General features: G+C 36.3%; 1 pseudogene; it reads left to right on the forward strand.

The window, feature by feature from the left end:
- The first annotated feature begins 14,002 nt into the window (after positions 1-14,002).
- LOC113352868 lies at positions 14,003-16,330 on the forward strand (annotated as a pseudogene).
- Positions 16,331-18,019: the final 1,689 nt, after the last annotated feature.

Raw genomic sequence — 18,019 nt, forward strand, 5'->3', positions numbered from 1 at the left:
ACAAGAGCAGTATTGAACTGAGATTGCCTTAGCGTAGGTAAAATGGTGGATTCGAAGCCTTAGTACCCTGTTGCATTGCTTTACTTTCTGTCACTATTTCAGTCACATACCAAAACAGCTCAGTTGTGTTTCAACACAACACAAAATTCATTCCCACTGTCACTAGAAAAGTAGAAACAACACCAGCTCCCTCCTTGTCCCTGTGGACTTCCCCTGCTTATTCATTATCTAATATCTGACCCTGTATACTTGCAGGTGTAAATATAACCATAGTTTTAGGTTTAATTCCTTAGCTATCAGTTGTTAGACACTGCATTTATGAAAGTTATTGTACTTATGGAATTTGCGTGAGGAATCACCTTGATTATTTCTCCCACAAGTTTTCTGGTTTTTTGAAGAATTTAAATCCGTTGCATTCAGATTGTTTACTTCTTTAATTGCAACGTTAAGAAATTTTTGAAGATCAGAAATCTGTTTCTTTCTAGGGCAATGTGATTCCTTTTTCTGAAGTATGAACAACTTCGTGCGTTATTGATAGTGTTTGTGTCTATTTTATTCTCAATTCACTGTAATGTTAGTACTCGACTTTGTGCTTATTTTGGTATTTTATGTTTTTGTAGGTATTTTTGGAGAAATAAGATTTTGCGGAGAAATTAGCTCGAAAAGTGATGTTTGCACCCCTGGAAGGAAGTATTAGAGGCACCCCATAAATGCGTTAAAGGAACCCCCGGAATAGTGTTATTGGTACCCAAGAAGAATCACTAGAGGCACCTGAATAATTGAAAAGGGCACCCCGAAATTACTAAAGCACACCAGGTTAGCTGATAAGGGGACCCAACATCTGGATAAGGGGCACCTTTCTTCACCATTTAAACAACAGAATTTGGCGGGAAAATTTCTCTCTTCTGCGAAGTTTTCTGGATTGGATTTGGTCGAGTTTTAGTTGGACTTTTTCAGGGATTTGAATTCATATTGATATGTTACACCAAAACAGGAATGGTAATTTCTTTATAATCGGAATACGAGAGGATTTCTAGACAATCTCGATAAAACATGATAAAGAGAGTATCTCGGGTATTTACATGGAAATTATATGAAACATGGAATTACATGGAGAATAAGGGATAATACTTTCCCTGTTGGATAATCCTATCTTTAGAAATAGTTTAAGGAAGCTACAGAAGTCGTGTAGGAGAAGAAAAAGAAGAAATATATATGGGAATGGTTCGGATTACTTTTGGAAGGATAGGTGAAGATACATAGTATGATATTCCTGTTATATGAAGGATATATGCTTCTTGACAATCCAAGATTTGTTTCTATCAAAATATACATAGTTTGCGCATGAATTAAAAGGACATAAAGAAATCCTGAAGGATTATTTCCGTGAAGAAAAAGAAAAAAAATATTTGAAAAGATACTCAGTTGATTTGAGTATTGGCTGTTAAGTATAAATATGGGGGATATGAGTCTTAGAGGAGTATCGAGAGTTGGGGGAAGTCACTAGAGACTGCAGATCCGAGAAGAAGAAGTGTAGAGAATCATCTTTACTGCTGTTGAAGAAGAAAAAGACGAAGAACATTGGACGAACACTAACAGTCGCATATTCTGATACACCAACGAACTGTCCTTCCACTTATAAACGTTACACATTCACTGATTTATTTATTTCGAATTCTTTTATTCTTCTCAAGCACTTTTTAGCCGTGTATCAACCTTTTGAGAGTGTTTTGAGATAATGAGCTAAATCCCAACATTGGGACAATGGAGGAAGCCATATTTCACAATTGATTGGTAACTATAATTGATTCTCTATGACTTTTTGCATTGATTTATGATTTTTATTAATTATTTGTGATTTCGTATGATGGTGTATGCTTAGACTTAGAGATTTTGATGCGCCATGCTTGTGATTTACTATTAATGTTTTACAAAATCTACTTTTGGAAAATAAAAGAGTCTACAAAGGATCTAGAATTGTTATGAATCATTATATGAACCAATTTAATGTGATTAATGGTGGAATCCTGAGTCCTAGTAACTCTTAATCTTGTTACCATATTTTTGTATAAATTTGTTAGAATTATAATTTAAGTCTGAAATCGAATCTCTACAAGTCTGAGCAATGAACCTTATTTCTTACCACTTCAAAATTACATCAATTATCATGAAACTTAGTCGGTTCATGATCTCTGGAGAAAATGTGTTCTGGTTTTCTACAAGATTGTTTCTTTCCAGTTTCCTTTATCAGACTGGAATTCTCAATATTACGTAATGTCACTGAGGATTTCAGGACAACATCAGATTTTGAGAATTCCTTACTTGTAATTGCTGAAATATCCTTTTTGGGGAGTTTATTCTGTTTTCGAGCTAAAAGAAGATCTGATTCGACTTTTTCTTTTTCAAAACGAAGTTCGTTCATTTTTGATGATTAAGTCTCAATTAGTTGTTTCTCATGTGTCTCATTTTCTTTGACAATATTTTTCAAGAATGCTAACTTTTTCACGGATATTGTTAATCTTTTGAGCAAGCTTTTCGATATCATCAGGGAAGGAATTTAACATGACAATGAGATTATGTTTTCTATCAAGAGACTTTTCAAGCTGATCGATATACTGATCTTTTTGTTTCTCAATATTTTCGATTTTGGAAACTAGAAAATCAATAATCTCAGCATCCTTGTTTGGCTTCTGATTAGCTCCAATTCAGATTCTGACATGAGTCCATTAATGTGTTTGGGATTAGGATTATCAGAAACTAACAACATTAGATCATCTCTTCTGGATTCGGAAGAATCATCTAAGGTGTTATCCTTTGAGGTAAGTCCCAAACACTTGGCATAATCAAAACTGTTAGGAATCATGTTTGTACGTAAATACAGATTCTTAGAGAGTTCTGAACATATAATTATTAGGTATTAACGTGTTTTCTTGCTTTAATACCAATTGAAAATGCGGGGATACCAAAATATACCACCAATTTTTTGGTAGGCGATCTTTATGGAAAAACTCAATATTCAATTATGAGAGTTCAACTTAATGAATCTCAATCAAGAAGGAATATCTAGAGTTATATCTCTAACTCTCAAATTAGAACATCTACATACACAAGATCGTTAACCTGATTTCTGGGTGAGAGTACTTGGATGATTCGAAAGATCAATTATCCAAGTAATCAATCAAGTTGTATCCAACAACAAGGTCGGATGTATCCACTATGATTAATTTACGTACAACCGGTGATATTTCAATTATAAGGATAAACAATATAATTTGAAAAAGAAATAACACAGACACCAAAAGTTTTGTTAACAAGGAAACCGCAAATGTAAAAAACCCATGGGACCTAGTCCAGATTGAACAACAAACTGTATTAATCCGCTAAAGACATTAGCCTACCACCAATTAACTTCGTACTTGAATGTAGTTGATACCGAATTAAACCCTCCCAGCAATTCAGTTACAGTCGCATTCCTTACGCCTCTTGAATCCCAGCAGGAATCCGCGCAATTGATTCCCTTACCTGACCTCACACCAGCTAAGAGTTGTTTTAACTCAATTGAAGACTTTAAACCAATCTGTCTCCCACATATTAAGCCTATATGTGATTTCCTTTACGATCAAAAAGATTTTGATCAAGTTGAGTGAAAATCGATAGCAATAGACAAAGTATAGCTAACCTTTAAATGTGGACTTATGCAACCATAAGTGCAGCCTAGATTATTATTCAACAAAGTTTGAGACGAAGAGAACTTTGATGATTACTATCTATCTTGTTGATGGAGTGAGACTCAACAATCGAACAAGATCGGGATACTCAATCTATCAAGATAAACAATAGCTGGATTTGGCTTCACGAATCCCAATGAAGACTCTAGTTATAACTAGGACGCATAAAAAGTAGTGTCAGGATTCCAAGATCCTAGTTGCTTGAAGTTAACCTTATATAGATATTCAAAGCATAGGTTGCTTTAGGTTTAAGCTAAGATAGATTTGGAACCAAGCAATTAATATTCACCGTTAGATGAATCTTTGAAATATATTTTACATAAACAAGATATACACTCTGGTTAGGTAAAACCGTAACTGAACCGTGTACAAAGACTATGTCAAGGTGGTTAGCCGAAACTAGACGATTTGAACTTAAAATCTTAATATTCATTTTCGTAAATACTTAAGACTTAACTCGAAGCACAATTAAGTGATCAAATATATCTATGGTGTTTATAGAGATTATTCAAATGTAAATTATCTCAGAGAAATAATTTATGTGCATAAGAATTTAATCGATATGGCAAGGAGGTGTACAAAGTAAAAATACATGAGATGTTCGTGAGTTGGTTAAATCACAGTACGTGTACAGGTTTGTGTACTTTTAAACACAACCAAGTTTCGAAGTTCACCGAACTATTTTGGTATGCATACCGATTTGTGTACCTTAAGACTATAACCGGTTCCGAAGTCTACATAACTATTTAGGTATGCGTATTGGTTTGGGTACTCAACCGAGTTCAAGAACACATGACTTTTCTGGTACGTGTTCCGGTATGTGTACCAAACCGATTATGTGACCACAGTTCCTTTACTGTTTCCATACGAGTACGCGTACTGATCAGGTTCACGAGTTGACAGATTTTATTCAAGGTATGCATAATAATACGCGCATGTCGACATGTAGCTACTTTGCTACGTGCACGAGTACATGTAATACGACTTCAGACTTATAACAATTTTCTCAATTTGTAAGACTGATAACATTGTCTTGTATCCGAATATAGTAGTTCTATATTTATCTCTAAATTGACTCCAACCATTTCCGAATAACATCAATGACACATATCAATGTTCCATGTTATTTTCGAATGATAAAAACTGAATTATGATTTTGATTCCGAACAATAAATTGTCCTTAATCGGAAATCATCGAGTATGAACAAATGTTCATTAAGCTTAGTCATTATAATTCGAGAACTAATTATCAAGATAAACTTGACTCGAAATTATTGTCTATGCATAATAGCATAATTAGTTATGTGACATCGTCTCATAGAAAGAAAGATGATTATAAGTTGAGAAATAGGTGTTCAGTCTTCACTTACCTTTTTTTCGAAGAAGTTCTCCAAAATCTTCAGTTGATATTCACCTTCAAACGGTGGAATGCAATGATGACTGTCGGGAAGTTTCTCAAATAAAACTGATTTGCCGATGCATGAGAATAATTCTTCTGATGATGTTGATGATTCTGATTTGTGTGAGCATGGTGAGCATGTTGTGACACTTGTAGAAGACTTAGGAGATGTTGATGTGATTAATAATGATGTGCCTATCGTCCTACATAAGTCACAATCTGATGGCCGTCCACCCAACCTAGATTTGGTTTGTACCGATATTGTCAAACCAATTTTTCTGAGAATGCCCAACCTAGGTTTGGAACTGTGTGCTTCCCAATTCCTTTTGGACTATTTTGCATCTAAGTATAATATCTTTGAGGAGCCACAGTTGGAATTAGCATGTTTGCCCGTCCCTAGCAAAGTTCATTTCGAGCTAGACCTTGTGCATGATGAACCCCCAAAACTGCGAGATTTTGTATCCAAAATTTTATCTGTTGAAACATCCAGGTTTGGGGGTAGCTCATTTTGTTTCACAGCTTCACTTGCATGCCTATCATATTATTATTGTGTGAAGCTGTTGAAATGTCTACATTTCGTCTTTTGGGTTGATCCTCAACTCTTTAGACTGTATGTATATAGTGAATTGTTTGTATATAATCCGGTAGGTAATGTTTAGTGGAATCATATGTTTCTTGTATATATTTTGTTAACCCAATGTGAATTCAGTTGAGTTACTGTTGGGTTTTTCCTTGAATAATGGAGTTCAAAACTTGCTTTCGCCAATATCCGGTAATCTCTTTCCTTTTTCTACACTTAGCATCGTTCTCATGGTATGTGTTATAATCATGTTTATCTTTTGAAACATTGAGGACAATGTTTAGTTTAGGTTTGGGGGTGAAAACTAGATAATTTGATAACTTGCTATAATCGAAAAATAGAACTCATTCTTTTTTAAAAAAAAAAATGGAAAAAATGGAAAAATGAAAATTAAAAATTAAAAAATTGAAAAAAAAAACATAAAAATGGAGCTCATTTACCTTGAAATGTTGACTCTTGTGCAAATATGTAAATTTTAGGAGTCTTAGTCTAGATATTTAGGCACCCTGATTCTAGCACAATTCACATGTGATAAGAAACTTGCACACGCACAATCTACCAATACATGTATAGCCTCGATCTTCAAGGTGTTTGATAGGAAGTTAGATTGCCAATCACTTTAGAATACTGAATGAGACTTGACTAGCTTGTTCTTTGGTTGGCTGGGATAGAAGTTGGAGGATACGTTAAGAAAAGCAACCATAGAATTTGACCGGATGCATTCGATAAGGGCCACCTCTTGCTAAGAGTCATGTAATAATGTTTTTCTTTTTTGTTCATGTATCAAAAGTGTCACTATGTTGTAAAGATCAAAGTTATTTCTTCAAAAAAAAAAAAAATCAAATCAATCAAGTATTTATTTATTCCATGTTTTGTCATGTTAAAGACAATATTCTCTCTTGTTGCAAAAATAAAAGAGAGTAATCAATGTAAATAAGAGTCATGTAAAGAGTTATCTTTTTGTTGTAAATAGTCTTGTAATAAGCAAGGAGGGTGCAGCCATCGATGTATAACGCGGGTAAACTGAAATATCACCAACTCATTGGGTGAACATTCACAATTCTCGTAAAGCCGGACAGCTAGCTTGGCTTAGAATTCGGTTCTTAGCCTAAAAACTATCTCTTGGTGATTAGTAGTCATAACTTCAGGTCATTCTAGAAACATGTGTACATACACTTTACACTCTTATCACGTGTCTTTATTTGTTATCAGTACTAGGATTGTGCCTTTGATAGCTAGATTGACATCTCCATTTTGCTGTGAGCTAAAACTGTCTTGCACATGTCACATTTCATGGAATCTGAGCTTATATTTTGGCCTAGAACTTTGTAGGTACGTTCTAAGCAAACCTTCACGAGACTTCACTCGTCCACTAGGGACACTTAGTGGTTTAAAAGGCTTAGTGCATACGCTAAATGCATTCGAGAGACCAGCGACAGTGGTATAGTTAGGATTTCCTTAGTTTTGTTTTACTTGAGGACAAGTAAAATTCAGGTTTGGGGGTATTTGATGAGTGCTAAAAAGTGCATATTTATATATATTTTTCTTAGCATTTAACTCATCTTTTGTGCTCTAATTCTCCATTTTAACCCATATTCTGTATTTTCATTGTTTTCAAGAATAAATATTTTTATTAATTAATTTTGCATTTTTAGGTACCAAATAAAGTTTGGATGAATAGCGGAGCGGAAAAGAGCAGAAAAGCGGTGAAAATCCGGGAGGAATTACACAAGGAAGCCGCGAAGAATGTTGTGCACAAGACCAAAAGGCTAGAAGTGGGCTTGAAGAGGAAGAATTGTTCTTAAAGAAGATATGGGCTTGGCATACCCAAGGCCCAAAACCCTCACCCAAATCCAATTCCTATATCCATACCCGTTTCCCTTTCTAGCCGTCAGATTGGATCATCTCAGCATCCTACGGTCGCTTCATCGTCGTGCATCGAAGTCTGAAGCTCCTGTCAAACACTACAGCACCTAACTCCATCTTGAGACGTCAGTTTCGTTGTATCGGGCATCCAACGGTCGCTTCCCGCTTCCTTCCATCTCGTCGTTAGATCGATCCATCATCTTCGCATCCAACGTCTCATCCTCGCTGTTCATCAACAATTGCTAAACCCACTCAACACCCTAGCATCTAGGTTTATAACCCAAAACCAAACAAACCCAATCCATTTTCCATCGAGCCATCTCCTTCTTTCCCTTTCTCTTCAGACGCCATACCACCACCATTTCCACCACCTGCTCCGCCACCAACTCTCTGTCACCACCTCAACCATCATCATAACCACCACGTCCATCAAAGGAACCTAATCCCATCATTTTTCCTTCTCCTTAGCCACCTATTTTCTCAATTTCTGCACGTTTTCTATCAGAAACCCTAGCGTGTAAAATTGGAAAATTAGGTCGAAATTGAGAAGCAATTGAAGCGTGGGGAGTATCAAGAGAAGAATTGGAAGCATGGGTGAGAGTTATCATTCGTTTTCAGAGAGTTGGTAAGGAGTAATTTTAAAACCCTAATTTATTGTTTATTTGGGGATTTTTGGGAATTGGGTGTATGAACCCTAATTATGTAAATTGGGTATAAATAGGACTTGTGGGTGTTGTTGTAGAGCCATGCCTGGACTAGCCAGTGCACCACCAAGAGGACTGGACTAGCCAGTTCCTCAATTGTTCATGTTCTGTTTTTGGTTCACTTTCAAATTCAGTTTTATTTTCACATATTCATCAGGTTTTAATTTATCACTTGTTAAGGTTGAGATGAAGCTTCCATGCTAATTCTAGTTGGTTAAGGTGTAGACAATGTTCTTGTGTTCTGAAACTGTGTAGGACAGTTATAATTTAAGCATTTCATCACATTGCTCTCACATTGTATGTCAAGCATACATTGTAGTTAGGATAACCCTGTGATTGATGGTGCTGCAGCTCATGATTAATGTTTATTGTTCAAACCTTAGACTAGTTGTGCTCTAATCAGACAGTTAGTGCTATGGAAGAACATTTTAGCTGTAATTAGATTATCCTTTAGGAAGGTTTAATCATCTAAGTGGCTTATCTGCGGGTAGTTGCAGTGTGAGAGCCCCAATTACTACAAGGAATAGACTTAACTTAGTGACCCTAAATCCTTCTCTTAAAACCACCTCTTTGATAAGCAGCAGGCTCGAACCTCCACTGCTATCTAGATAGTTAGCTGAGGCTAGAATCTCACTAATATCTAAACAAGGGGCAAGAACATGAGTTAGAATTGAAAATTGACTTAGCATAGGTTAGAGGTGGAATCAAAAGCCGTAGTGATTAAGCCTAAAGTCACTGTTTCTTTCCCTCACTGCCTCACTGCCTCACTGCAACTGTTTTACTTTGTTTCTTTGGCTCTTTACTTCACTGCCTTAGGCTCATTGTCTTTGTCCCTTTGCTTCACTGTCACTAGCTCAGAACTATCTAGGAAACTTCAACTCACACACACCTTGTCTATGTGGATCGACCCGTATTTGCATTGTTCTACACCTCGACACCGTGCACTTGCGATATTAGTTTGTGACTCTTTTAGAGAGCCACCAGGTGTGAGTTAATTGAGAGTATGAAACGAGTTAACAAATGATTTAGGGATATAACCACTGAAGAACAGCAACAGAAAGTCGGTCAAGCGCAGATCTTTACCGCTACGTACATCCTTTCGAGTCCAACTTTTTTACGCACTCCTCTAAAAAGTGTATATCCGACATGCTCATTTAATTGGTTAATTCTTAACAAATAGCCTCATTACGTGTAAATTTTTGTCCCTCCTTATATATCTTCCAAAATTGAATCAGAAGTGCAGATTAAAATGTCAGTGTGCACCAAAATCGGACTCCATTCTCTACCGTGGTATTGATTTTTCTAATGAAAAAATTAGGCTAAGGCCCCACCCATGGGTAATCCATAATAAAAGGTCCTTAATTAAAAGAAGTTTAAATCTAAGCCTCGAGTTATTAAACGACATTCGTACCCTTTTATATATTGTCAAACCTCAAATTAAATAAAATTTAAATTTAAGCCGAAAATATTAAAACATAGTAAACATGATGTCACGGTCATCTTCACCACCGACCGCCACCACCACCTCTGGCGACCGCCACCACCACCACCTCCGACGATCGCCACCACCACCTCCACCCACAACCACTACCAACAACCACCACCGCCAACTACCGCCGTCACCCACAACCACCGCCTCCGACCACCGTCACCAACCATCGTCGGCGGCCACCACCGGCCATCACCACCGATCACCGGCTCCCACCAATAACATATGGATGTGTAATTAATCTGAAGTTGCATACGCAACATGCATGTGTATCCAGAAGTTACACATGGGTATGGCATGAAAAGGTTTTACATGCGTACGACATGTGTAAGCAGAAGTTACACATGCATATGACATGTGTAAGTAGAGGTTGCACATCCATATGGCATGTGTAATGAGAAGTTACACATCAAAAAAATAGACATAAAAAAGCAAACATAAAAACAAAAGTACATGTATTACTCTAAGATTTATTTACAACAATTTCTTTTAGTTACACACGCATTTGTATAGTGTAATTGAGAGTTACATATGCATCTATCGAGTGCAATTGAGATTTTTACATGCGTCTGACTTGTGTATTCAGCGTCAACTCCAATTCCAGCGAGACCAAGACCACAAATAAGCAATTAACTTTTATAAAGTTATTGGAAACCTGAAACATAACACCAAGCAATCAGTTTTTTTAAGATTTAATGAATAGTACATGCAACAATGTATAGTTTCACATGAATCTAGGAGTTATACATTTTAGGCTTGTTTGCCATGACCTGAGCACATACATTATATCCACTCAATAGTCTAATATAACCTGATGTGTAAGTAAAAGTTACACATCCAATTAACATGTGTAACTAGAAATTACACATAACTCACTGGTTAACAAGGTAATAGAATAATTTTATACACAAATTATTAGTGGTAGAAGCCATAATTATATGTAAGTAAAATGTATGTAACCAGAAGTTACACATTCAATTAGTATGTGTAAGTAAAAGTTACACATCTAACTAGCATGTGTAACTAGAAATTACACATCTATTTAGCTTGTGTAACCTGAAGTTACACGAAAAATTTCCTATATAACTACTTTTTGGCCATGAAATGCAAGTGTTGGACTTAAGTCATTTAAGTAGTAGATAGCATTTAGGGGTAGGAAAGTACCTGCAATTGCTTTTGTTTGGACGGCCACAACAGTCATAGTGTGTCGCGCGCCTCTCATTGTTCAAGGACTAGTCTCACAGATATAATCAATCACCTTCAATCCCTGAGAGAGTACATATGAAAATTTATCTCCAACAAACTGCATAACCATATTTCAAAAGCATCAAATTAGCATGTGTAACTAGTAGCTACACATCCATTTAGCTTGTGTAACTAGAAGCTACACATCTAATTAGCATGTGTAATTAATAGTTACACATCCAAAAAAGGTCAGTTAAGGATGCAAACTTGAAACACAGATACTGAAAGATGAAAGTCAAGTTATCAAGATCACTTACAGAGAAAATGAAATGAAATTTGAGCTAAAATGATGAAAAATCTGTGAATGATCTAAACTTTATAGCATTAAGAAGATGAAACTTAACTAAAAGATATGTTTTCACACTAATTTTGCTTGCTTACGCAAGTTCCACTCTCATCTGGACAAACCCCAACTTTCAGTAATTAATGCGTTACTAGCACTCATGTATATGCTTAATAATCTACAACAAAAGACAGACACACAACCTCCAAAAACCTAACAAATAAGATTCTTAGATGGTTGGAGTCGATCACAACTACTGATAGTATACACATCAACAAAAAATCTTGTAATCACGTTAATTAATTCAATTAGGGTTAAGTTTAGGTATCTTCTAACCCAATCAACATAATCTCAGACAAAAAACACTAGGAAACTGAAAAAAAACATCGTTTACTCCATGTTTTCTCACTAACTTCGCTTCCTTGTACTATTTCTAGTTAATTAATAGTTCACCAATCATTCAAATTGATATTCACAAACATGGACACTTAGTAATCTATATCAAACAAAAGGCACACACAGGAACAAAATCTGTTAGATTCTTAAGCTGATAAACTCAATAATATAGTAGAACCTTCTTGTCTAACCAACAAAATATCATATTAAAACTATTTATAAACTGAAGCCAGCATCATTTGAAAGGTTTGTAACACTAACAAAATTGAAATCAAATAGAAAATTAGATCAGAATTTAGAAAAACTTACTTTTGAGTTTGAATAATATTACATGCGTAATCAATCATTTCAACCACATATCCTTTACGAACATTACCATTAAACACTTTCTCATTCAACTGAGTTGCTAACATAACATATTGAACCTGCACAGCAAATAAAAACCTTCCTTAGATTCACAAGCTTAGAATTTAAACTGCATGCAATTATCAATTCATGGCTTAATGGAAGTTAAAGAAAAACTGATTATACTTACATTTTCCTGCACCACCACTGGATCTAAATCCTCCTCTAAAACCTGCACCTGCACCCCCACCACCAACACCTCCTACAATCACAAACTCAATAGGATAGTTACAACACTTTGTAATTTCACTTCATAACACAAACTCAATCCGAAGGAATCTACTTAGTTTTCGCATGTAACTAATAAACAGAACTTCTCATCATTTCGGGTTTACTCAAACTTTTACACATATAATTAGCATGTGTAACTCGCAATTACACATCTAATTAGCATGCGTAACTCGCAGTTACACATCTAATTAACATGTGTAACTAGTATCTATACATCTAATTATCATTGTGTACTCGTAGAGTCTGAAGGCATCATACTAAAAGCTAATATTCAGTACCAAAATATAGGTCCATGAAACAGAATCTTCAATGTATGGAACTCCCCAGCATGCATGATACACATTTTACCAAAATATACAGAAAACCAAATAATTTAGAAAGTAATGCATTACCTAGCAGCCATATCAGCGGCCTTGCTGACACTTGAATCACCTAAACTTTTTATCTCATCGCCGAAAGTCTCAACTTTCTTCCCCTTGTCAGAATCAACACCATTTTCATCTCTCAAATTTCTGTAATAAGTAGATGCAAAGACTCCTTACCCATATGCTCAAAATTAAAAGGAATTATGACGTGCATAATTACTCAAATGATACATACAATATATAAACACTATTGATGAACATCAGTACCCTCTACAATTACTGATAACAACAATAAATCATCATCAACAACAAAAACAACAATAATCTAAATGCATACATAGATTTAAAACCTGTTGATTCAAGAAAAAACGAGAGTCTTACTGATTTGCAGATCTTTGCTCATACGACGATTTCATTTCTGCTGTTGTTGAAGATCTTCTTGATTTCATTGTTGAATCTGCACAAAAAATAAGTAATTAAGGTTAAAACGACTTTGAAGATCTTCGATTGATTCAGAAACAATCAGGTTCTTCTTCTTCTCAGATCTGAACATAATCAATCAAAATAAAAATCAAAAACCTGATCGAACCAATCGAACTAAGAATGATGAACCTGATCAAAAACCTAATCGGAAATGATTTTTGCTACTTCGAATCAACTGAAACTTAGATTCAATTCAAAATCTTCAAAAAACCAGTCGAACCAACGAAACCTAACCTGATGCATCTTAGAAACAACTAAAACCTAGATTCACATGAAATCGATTGAATGATTTATTCATATTTGTGGATTAACTGATGATCACCTGAAAAATCTATTGGATCGATTCGTCTTCTTCTTCGTCGATCTGAATTCAATGCAGACGGGAGAGAAAGAGAATGGAGAAGAGAGAGAAACAAAATTGAGAAATGAAAAATATCTTTTGTATTCCTCTTGTATATACACTAAAGGGTCATGTTGCTAAAATTCGGAATAATTAATTATGGGCCAGATCTGAAGAAAAATTGATATTTTGGATCTAGTAGTGGCATTTTCTGAAAGTATGGAGTTGACAATGAAGGATCCATTTAGTGGGGCTTCTATATGTTGAACCCATCTAATAGGGTTGTGCTGGTATTTTTCACTTTTCTACAGGGGAGAAGCTCATGCGCAAGTCCTTAACAAGGTGCGGGCCGTGCGGCAATGAAACGTGTCCCGAAGTGTGAGATTCCAACTCAAAGTACAAAAACGAAAGGTAGTAATGATAGGAAGATGAAGTTAGAAATTAGGATCACAAAACACTTGAAAAAATAAGAAGAATAGGAAACAAAAATGGCAAATCTTCTTCCTCTGTATCTAAATCATCTCCCCCGTAACAACTTTAAACCATTCTCAATAACAACAGCAGCTATCTCGCCAAATGGAAATGGTTCTCCTTCTCTCTCTTTTTCTCACCCAGCAACTGGGATTTTTCTTAATAAGTTTTGGGGTAATCAAATTACTAATTAGCTACTTTCAAATTTTTTTCACCAGGAAGGTTTCTCTCAAATAACAATTCCAGTAGTGATCCCAAGACCAAATCACCAGCGGTAGGAGGAAGGGGACCTGTAATTATAGAAATTCCATTAAATAACATCAGAAGACCATTGATGCGTACCAAATGACCCTAAAAAAGTTGAGGAACTCATGGATAGCATTCAACAGATTGGCCTCCAAGTACCTGTAAGTCAATTAACTTATTGTTGTTTGTTTCCTTTTCCTAGTAATAATACACAATAAGAAGAAGATTTTGTAAGAACAAAGCCTAATTTTACAACAATTAATCTGTAAGATAGGAATAGGATCATTGGGTCCATTGGAGCCTCACATGTGCAGAACAAAATCTTGAAATCTGTAAGTCAAAACATAAATGGTTTGCCCTTTTATCCTGTATTTACCTAGAAGCTGGCTAGTTTTATCAGATGCTAAATTGGCAATGATTCTTAGTTAAGCAACTAGAATTTACAAATCTTGAGCCCTTCAAACTACAAACGTATGCAGTAAGTAAATGCGTAATTGAGTTAACTTACAGCGTCAGATAGCAGGGGAAACAAACCTGTGTAACATCAACGTGGGTGAGTGTGGCTGTTGGGTATGAACGCATTTACTTTGACATGGCAACCAAATAAATTAGGAAGTAGATGCAGGAGTTAGTGTTATGTAATCTTCTCAAGAAAATGAATCACGAGAACAGGATCTATGATTCTTTGTCTAATTTCTTCTCTATCATTTCTTTTCTATTTTCGCCTAGCAGAGCTATTGAAGTGTCTGTGCATCACGAATACTAGTGTCCATGTGTCTATATGGGAAATTCTGAAAAATTTAAGTTGTCTAGGTTAGGCTATCGGAGTTATGGGGTTCCCTATATGAATAGTTTGTTTATTCAAGTATTGCTAACATAACCAGAACAGAATTTTTGGTCTGGAGGTTTTGTGGGTGTTAGGTTAATGAAGCATTTGGCACCAACACGTTAAAGAAGAAAATGCAAGGGCAGTTTCTAAAATACAGAAGACATGGACTTACCGTTCGTTGCAGCTTCTGGAGTCAAAGAAAATCTTTGTTTCGTTAAGCATGCATTTCTGTTTGATGCCCTATCTAACTTAATGCACAATGGTGAATATCATTTGTTTTACCTGGTTACTTTTCTCAGCGTACATAACACTAGCTTTGTAACCACTAAGAATAATAGCAGTTTTTACATTGCCTAATAAAATATAATGGCTTTATATTATTGTAAATATAAATCCTGATTGCTGCTTTCAATTTTCAAATATAAGTCCTATTATTGTAAATTGCCTAATAGCATTTCTCAATTGTCTGGTATCTGACTCTGTGTAGCAGAAAGGATTCATGTTATTGTAACTATACTTACAAAGACTGTATCAACCTAAGTTTGTCTTGGTTTCCTTGCAGATTGATGTTCTTGAGGTCGATGGAGTTTACTACGGTAAGTACTTGTATTAGATGTGACCAGGTCATGGGAATTGCATTTATTACTCGAGGAGATAACATTTTTACAACTGCTGCACCTGTCTGTATCTACATCTACAGGTTTCTCTGGTTGCCACCGTTACGAGGCTCACCAGCTACTTGGACTCCCGACAATACGTTGTAAGGTTCGACGTGGGACAAAAGAAACTTTGAGGTTAGATGCATCGCCTTCATCAACATCTCTTTAATACTTCAATAGCTTGTCTATGTAATTGGCCTCATAACCGCACTATGATTCTACCTTTTGCAGGCATCACCTGCGTTAAGTAATATAAGCATCCTGCGCATCACATGCGTTATGGTGGTTGCTACTTGTGCATTTTGGAGAACGCAGTGACATGATAATTAACCAGGAAAGTGAACAACTGTATAATCTGCGCACTCTTCATTGTTATCATATACTACTTTAACTAAGCCCAATCCCAAATTAGATATAGGTGTATATGGTACTATATGCTAGCATGTTATAGGTGTTTTATATATCAATCATTTCAATGAAAGAGCCTCTTGTAGGTGAAAATTGCTCTCAAATGGGACCTCCACTAACACCATCCCCAAAATGTAACTATTATATGTGACGCATTTTTAAGTCCTACCTAAAAGTTATTTGCCTTCATTTTCAACTCCCTATTTTATGTTTTCAATTGTTTGCAAATTATTAAAAAGGGAAAACGAAAAAGAGAAATTACATAGTGGATTTTGTTAAAAATATTAGCAGCAATGCACAAGAGAGAAATTTGCTAGACAGCCAAACAACAAAAAATGAAAAAAAGAAAGAAAAGACCAACTAGCTAGAATTGCTTCCACTCTGGCAGAGAGTAGTAATACAGGGGGGTAGTCCCGTAATGGGCTAAGATGTAAGCCACCTGGTTAGCAGCTCTCTTCACGAAACTGAACTCGCACGAAACCATTTCAGCCGTGAGCCTTCTAATCAAGAACACCTGCATTCTGATCTTCAGGGGGGCGTCGTTCTTTGCCAGCTCCAGGCCCAAAATCATAGCCTTTGCTTCAGCTTCTACAAGGCTGCCCAACTTATGAGGGGTTGATTCTCCGGCCACAAACATAGCACTTGAATTCCTGGCAACAGCAGCACAAGCTCCAGATTTATCTTTGAAGGCTGGTTCGATGTTGATCTTGATGTAGTATCATCTTCTGGAACGGTCCAAACACCAATTTCAATGGGAGCTTCAGCACTTTGCATGTCACTAGTGCTCTGATTTTCATCAGTTTGGGTGTAGTAGAACCAGAAATGAGCCTCTCTAAAATCTTACCAATGTTTGGCTGTTTCTCCTGGAAAATCTTCTCATTTCTAGCCTTCCAAATGGCCCAGAAAATGCAGCTGCCTAGCTTGAACTTTTGAAGTTTTTCCTTGTAAAAGCCCAGAGATAATGACCTCTTTGGTAGGAACGATTTTTTGGGATCATGGTTTTTTTGGGGACTATGGTTTTATTTTGGGTAAAGACATTAGAAGTAAATATAGGTCACCCCTTATAACATTCGGTGGTGGTGATAATCGGAGGTGGTGGTGGTGGTAATCGGTGGTGGTGGTAATCGGTGATGATAATCGGAGGTGGTGGTGGTGGTGGTGGTAATCGGTGGTTGGTGGTGGTGATAATCGGAGGAGGTGGTGGTGGTAATCGGTGGTGGTGGTAATCGGAGGTGGTGGTGGTAATTGGTGGTTGGTGGTGGTGATAATCGGAGGTGGTGGTGGTAATCGGCGGTGGTGGGCGGTGGTGGTGGTGGTAATCGGTGATGGGAGGTGGTGGTGGGAGGAGGTGGTGGTTATATATATATAGGTGGTTATTGGGTTGGTTTTAAATTAAATTAGGTTAAGGGTAGGTTAGTCATTTCAATGTTTTAGGACACCCCTTATAGCTATAGGGAAGGTGGCCTAATAAAATCATGGTACCCTCAAAAAAATCATGTTCTTTCGTAGAGCCTGCACGGTCATGACAAGGTTTGTATCCCAAGTGAGACCCAAACGATACAGCCAAAACTATAGGACACTGCAGAAATTGGTGATCAATCGTTTCTCTGTGAGAGCTGCATAATCTGCTGTCCATATCAATACCTTGGAAAAATCTTCCCATAATGCAGTACTGATAGCAAGGCCTTCATGGAGTAATCTCCAAATGAGCGTGGATTGTTGAAGTTCAAGCTATGGAAAAACACGGCAGGAAGCGTGAAAAGCCCATAACTAAAAACACGAGTTTTGAAACCTGTAAGTAGCTATTCTCAGTTAACTATCTCTTTTCTTCCCTTTAAATTGTTCTCAGTTAGATTCTGACCAGAGTATTCAGACTTATTCTCAATTTCCTC

Source organism: Papaver somniferum, chromosome 1, assembly GCF_003573695.1.
Source record: "Papaver somniferum cultivar HN1 chromosome 1, ASM357369v1, whole genome shotgun sequence".
Taxonomy (NCBI): domain Eukaryota; kingdom Viridiplantae; phylum Streptophyta; class Magnoliopsida; order Ranunculales; family Papaveraceae; genus Papaver; species Papaver somniferum.